The following is a 6896-nucleotide window of genomic DNA, read 5'->3' as shown; positions in this document are numbered from 1 at the left end:
GGGTGTAGTGTCCTATGTCTGTATAGGGTGTAATAGAACTGTATTATGTTCATGTCCAGTGGTCAGGTCATGTTGGGGTATGTAGTGTCCTATGTCTGTATAGAGCGTAATAGATGTATTATGTTCATGTCCAGTGGTCAGGTCATGTTGGGGGTGTAGTGTCCTATGCCTGTATAGGGTGTAATAGAACTGTATTATGTTCAAGTCCAGTGGTCAGGTCATGTTGGGGGTGTAGTGTCCTACGTCTGTATAGGGTGTAATAGATGTATTATGGTCATGTCCAGTGGTCAGGTCATGTTGGGGGTGTAGTGTCCTATGTCTGTATAGGGTGTAATAGATGTATTATGTTCATGTCCAGTGGTCAGGTCATGTTGGGGGTGTAGTGTCCTATGTCTGTATAGAGTGTAATAGATGTATTATGGTCATGTCCAGTGGTCAGGTCATGTTGGGGGTGTAGTGTCCTATGTCTGTATAGAGTGTAATAGATGTATTATGGTCATGTCCAGTGGTCAGGTCATGTTGGGGGTGTAGTGTCCTATGCCTGTATAGGGTGTAATAGAACTGTATTATGTTTATGTCCAGTGGTCAGGTCATGTTGGGGTGTAGTGTCCTATGTCTGTATAGGGTGTAATAGATGTATTATGGTCATGTCCAGTGGTCAGGTCATGTTGGGGGTGTAGTGTCCTATGTCTGTATAGGGTGTAATAGATGTATTATGTTCATGTCCAGTGGTCAGGTCATGTTGGGGGTGTAGTGTCCTATGTCTGTATAGGGTGTAATAGATGTATTATGGTCATGTCCAGTGGTCAGGTCATGTTGGGGGAGTAGTGTCCTATGTCTGTATAGAGTGTAATAGATGTATTATGTTCATGTCCAGTGGTCAGGTCATGTTGGGGGTGTAGTGTCCTATGTCTGTATAGAGTGTAATAGATGTATTATGGTCATGTCCAGTGGTCAGGTCATGTTGGGGGTGTAGTGTCCTATGTCTGTATAGGGTGTAATAGATGTATTATGTTCATGTCCAGTGGTCAGGTCATGTTGGGGGTGTAGTGTCCTATGTCTGTATAGGGTGTAATAGATGTATTATGGTCATGTCCAGTGGTCAGGTCATGTTGGGAGTGTAGTGTCCTATGTCTGTATAGGGTGTAATAGATGTATTATGGTCATGTCCAGTGGTCAGGTCATGTTGGGGGTGTAGTGTCCTATGTCTGTATAGGGTGTAATAGAACTGTATTATGTTCATGTCCAGTGGTCAGGTCATGTTGGGGTATGTAGTGTCCTATGTCTGTATAGAGTGTAATAGATGTATTATGGTCATGTCCAGGGGTCAGGTCATGTTGGGGGTGTAGTGTCCTACGTCTGTATAGGGTGTAATAGATGCATTATGGTCATGGCCAGTGGTCAGGTCATGTTGGGAGTGTAGTGTCCTATGTCTGTATAGGGTGTAATAGATGTATTATGGTCATGTCCAGTGGTCAGGTCATGTTGGGGGTGTAGTGTCCTATGTCTGGATAAGGTGTAATAGATGTATTATGTTCATGTCCAGTGGTCAGGTCATGTTGGGGTATGTAGTGTCCTATGTCTGTATAGAGTGTAATAGATGTATTATGGTCATGTCCAGGGGTCAGGTCATGTTGGGGGTGTAGTGTGCTACGTCTGTATAGGGTGTAATAGATGCATTATGGTCATGGCCAGTGGTCAGGTCATGTTGGGGGTGTAGTGTCCTATGTCTGTATAGGGTGTAATAGATGCATTATGGTCATGGCCAGTGGTCAGGTCATGTTGGGAGTGTAGTGTCCTATGTCTGTATAACGTGTAATAGATGTATTATGGTCATGGCCAGCGGTCAGGTCATGTTGGGGGTGTAGTGTCCTATGCCTGTATAGGGTGTAATAGAACTGTATTATGTTTATGTCCAGTGGTCAGGTCATGTTGGGGTGTAGTGTCCTATGTCTGTATAGGGTGTAATACATGTATTATGGTCATGTCCAGCAGTCAGGTCATGTTGGATGTGTAGTGTACTTTGTCTGTATAGGGTGTAATAGATGTATTATGGTCATGTCCAGTGGTCAGGTCATGTTGGGGGTGTAGTGTCCTATGTCTGTATAGAGTGTAATAGATGTATTATGTTCATGTCCAGTGGTCAGGTCATGTTGGAAGTGTAGTGTCCTATGTCTGTATAGAGTGTAATAGATGTATTATGGTCATGGCCAGCGGTCAGGTCATGTTGGGGGTGTAGTGTAGTATGCCTGTATAGGGTGTAATAGAACTGTATTATGTTTATGTCCAGTGGTCAGGTCATGTTGGGGTGTAGTGTCCTATGTCTGTATAGGGTGTAATACATGTATTATGGTCATGTCCAGCAGTCAGGTCATGTTGGAAGTGTAGTGTACTTTGTCTGTATAGGGTGTAATAGATGTATTATGGTCATGTCCAGTGGTCAGGTCATGTTGGGGGTGTAGTGTCCTATGTCTGTATAGGGTGTAATAGATGTATTATGGTCATGCCCAGTGGTCAGGTCATGTTGGGGGTGTAGTGTCCTATGTCTGTATAGAGTGTAATAGATGTATTATGTTCATGTCCAGTGGTCAGGTCATGTTGGGGGTGTAGTGTCCTATGTCTGTATAGAGTGTAATAGATGTATTATGTTCATGTCCAGTGGTCAGGTCATGTTGGGGGTGTAGTGTCCTATGTCTGTATAGAGTGTAATAGATGTATTATGGTCATGTCCAGTGGTCAGGTCATGTTGGGGGTGTAGTGTCCTATGCCTGTATAGGGTGTAATAGAACTGTATTATGTTTATGTCCAGTGGTCAGGTCATGTTGGGGTGTAGTGTCCTATGTCTGTATAGGGTGTAATAGATGTATTATGGTCATGTCCAGCAGTCAGGTCATGTTGGATGTGTAGTGTACTTTGTCTGTATAGGGTGTAATAGATGTATTATGGTCATGTCCAGTGGTCAGGTCATGTTAGGGGTGTAGTGTCCTACGTCTGTATAGGGTGTAATAGATGTATTATGGTCATGTCCAGTGGTCAGGTCATGTTGGGGGTGTAGTGTCCTATGTCTGTATAGGGTGTAATAGATGTATTATGTTCATGTCCAGTGGTCAGGTCATGTTGGGGTGTAGTGTCCTATGTCTGTATAGGGTGTAATAGATGTATTATGGTTATGTCCAGTGGTCAGGTCATGTTGGGGGTGTAGTGTCCTATGTCTGTATAGGGTGTAATAGAACTGTATTATGTTCATGTCCAGTGGTCAGGTCATGTTGGGGTATGTAGTGTCCTATGTCTGTATAGAGTGTAATAGATGTATTATGGTCATGTCCAGGGGTCAGGTCATGTTGGGGGTGTAGTGTCCTACGTCTGTATAGGGTGTAATAGATGCATTATGGTCATGGCCAGTGGTCAGGTCATGTTGGGAGTGTAGTGTCCTACGTCTGTATAGGGTGTAATAGATGCATTATGGTCATGGCCAGTGGTCAGGTCATGTTGGGAGTGTAGTGTCCTATGTCTGTATAACGTGTAATAGATGTATTATGGTCATGGCCAGCGGTCAGGTCATGTTGAGGGTGTAGTGTCCTATGCCTGTATAGGGTGTAATAGAACTGTATTATGTTTATGTCCAGTGGTCAGGTCATGTTGGGGTGTAGTGTCCTATGTCTGTATAGGGTGTAATACATGTATTATGGTCATGTCCAGCAGTCAGGTTATGTTGGATGTGTAGTGTACTTTGTCTGTATAGGGTGTAATAGATGTATTATGGTCATGTCCAGTGGTCAGGTCATGTTGGGGGTGTAGTGTCCTATGTCTGTATAGAGTGTAATAGATGTATTATGTTCATGTCCAGTGGTCAGGTCATGTTGGGGGTGTAGTGTCCTATGTCTGTATAGAGTGTAATAGATGTATTATGGTCATGTCCAGTGGTCAGGTCATGTTGGGGGTGTAGTGTCCTATGCCTGTATAGGGTGTAATAGAACTGTATTATGTTTATGTCCAGTGGTCAGGTCATGTTGGGGTGTAGTGTCCTATGTCTGTATAGGGTGTAATAGATGTATTATGGTCATGTCCAGTGGTCAGGTCATGTTGGGGGTGTAGTGTCCTATGTCTGTATAGGGTGTAATAGATGTATTATGGTCATGGCCAGTGTTCAAGTCATGTTGGGGGTGTAGTGTCCTATGTCTGTATAGGGTGTAATAGATGTATTATGTTCATGTCCAGTGGTCAGGTCATGTTGGGGGTGTAGTGTCCTATGTCTGTATAGGGTGTAATAGATGTATTATGGTCATGTCCAGTGGTCAGGTCATGTTGGGGGTGTAGTGTCCTATGTCTGTATAGAGTGTAATAGATGTATTATGTTCATGTCCAGTGGTCAGGTCATGTTGGGGGTGTAGTGTCCTATGTCTGTATAGAGTGTAATAGATGTATTATGGTCATGTCCAGTGGTCAGGTCATGTTGGGGGTGTAGTGTCCTATGTCTGTATAGGGTGTAATAGATGTATTATGTTCATGTCCAGTGGTCAGGTCATGTTGGGGGTGTAGTGTCCTATGTCTGTATAGGGTGTAATAGATGTATTATGGTCATGTCCAGTGGTCAGGTCATGTTGGGAGTGTAGTGTCCTATGTCTGTATAGGGTGTAATAGATGTATTATGGTCATGTCCAGTGATCAGGTCATGTTGGGGGTGTAGTGTCCTATGTCTGTATAGGGTGTAATAGAACTGTATTATGTTCATGTCCAGTGGTCAGGTCATGTTGGGGTATGTAGTGTCCTATGTCTGTATAGAGTGTAATAGATGTATTATGGTCATGTCCAGGGGTCAGGTCATGTTGGGGGTGTAGTGTCCTACGTCTGTATAGGGTGTAATAGATGCATTATGGTCATGGCCAGTGGTCAGGTCATGTTGGGGGTGTAGTGTCCTATGTCTGTATAGGGTGTAATAGGTGTATTATGGTCATGTCCAGTGGTCAGGTCATGTTGGGGGTGTAGTGTCCTATGTCTGGATAGGGTGTAATAGATGTATTATGTTCATGTCCAGTGGTCAGGTCATGTTGGGGTATGTAGTGTCCTATGTCTGTATAGAGTGTAATAGATGTATTATGGTCATGTCCAGGGGTCAGGTCATGTTGGGGGTGTAGTGTGCTACGTCTGTATAGGGTGTAATAGATGCATTATGGTCATGGCCAGTGGTCAGGTCATGTTGGGGGTGTAGTGTCCTATGTCTGTATAGGGTGTAATAGATGCATTATGGTCATGGCCAGTGGTCAGGTCATGTTGGGAGTGTAGTGTCCTATGTCTGTATAACGTGTAATAGATGTATTATGGTCATGTCCAGTGGTCAGGTCATGTTGGGGGTGTAGTGTCCTATGTCTGGATAGGGTGTAATAGATGTATTATGTTCATGTCCAGTGGTCAGGTCATGTTGGGGTATGTAGTGTCCTATGTCTGTATAGAGTGTAATAGATGTATTATGGTCATGTCCAGGGGTCAGGTCATGTTGGGGGTGTAGTGTGCTACGTCTGTATAGGGTGTAATAGATGTATTATGGTCATGTCCAGTGGTCAGGTCATGTTGGGGATGTAGTGTCCTATGTCTGTATAGGGTGTAATAGATGTATTATGGTCATGGCCAGCGGTCAGGTCATGTTGGGGGTGTAGTGTCCTATGCCTGTATAGGGTGTAATAGAACTGTATTATGTTTATGTCCAGTGGTCAGGTCATGTTGGGGTGTAGTGTCCTATGTCTGTATAGGGTGTAATACATGTATTATGGTCATGTCCAGCAGTCAGGTCATGTTGGATGTGTAGTGTACTTTGTCTGTATAGGGTGTAATAGATGTATTATGGTCATGTCCAGTGGTCAGGTCATGTTGGGGGTGTAGTGTCATATGTCTGTATAGAGTGTAATAGATGTATTATGTTCATGTCCAGTGGTCAGGTCATGTTGGAAGTGTAGTGTCCTATGTCTGTATAGAGTGTAATAGATGTATTATGGTCATGTCCAGTGGTCAGGTCATGTTGGGGGTGTAGTGTCCTATGCCTGTATAGGGTGTAATAGAACTGTATTATGTTTATGTCCAGTGGTCAGGTCATGTTGGGGTGTAGTGTGCTATGTCTGTATAGGGTGTAATAGATGTATTATGGTCATGTCCAGTGGTCAGGTCATGTTGGATGTGTAGTGTACTTTGTCTGTATAGGGTGTAATAGATGTATTATGTTCATGTCCAGTGGTCAGGTCATGTTGGGGGTGTAGTGTCCTATGCCTGTATAGGGTGTAATAGAACTGTATTATGTTCAAGTCCAGTGGTCAGGTCATGTTGGGGGTGTAGTGTCCTACGTCTGTATAGGGTGTAATAGATGTATTATGGTCATGTCCAGTGGTCAGGTCATGTTGGGGGTGTAGTGTCCTATGTCTGTATAGGGTGTAATAGATGTATTATGTTCATGTCCAGTGGTCAGGTCATGTTGGGGGTGTAGTGTCCTATGTCTGTATAGAGTGTAATAGATGTATTATGGTCATGTCCAGTGGTCAGGTCATGTTGGGAGTGTAGTGTCCTATGTCTGTATAGGGTGTAATAGATGTATTATGGTCATGTCCAGTGGTCAGGTCATGTTGGGGGTGTAGTGTCCTATGTCTGTATAGGGTGTAATAGAACTGTATTATGTTCATGTCCAGTGGTCAGGTCATGTTGGGGTATGTAGTGTCCTATGTCTGTATAGAGCGTAATAGATGTATTATGTTCATGTCCAGTGGTCAGGTCATGTTGGGGGTGTAGTGTCCTATGCCTGTATAGGGTGTAATAGAACTGTATTATGTTCAAGTCCAGTGGTCAGGTCATGTTGGGGGTGTAGTGTCCTACGTCTGTATAGGGTGTAATAGATGTATTATGGTCATGTCCAG

This window comes from Pseudophryne corroboree, chromosome 10 (genome assembly GCF_028390025.1).
Source record: "Pseudophryne corroboree isolate aPseCor3 chromosome 10, aPseCor3.hap2, whole genome shotgun sequence".
NCBI classification, from domain to species: Eukaryota; Metazoa; Chordata; class Amphibia; order Anura; family Myobatrachidae; genus Pseudophryne; species Pseudophryne corroboree.
This window is presented reverse-complemented; position numbering follows the sequence as displayed.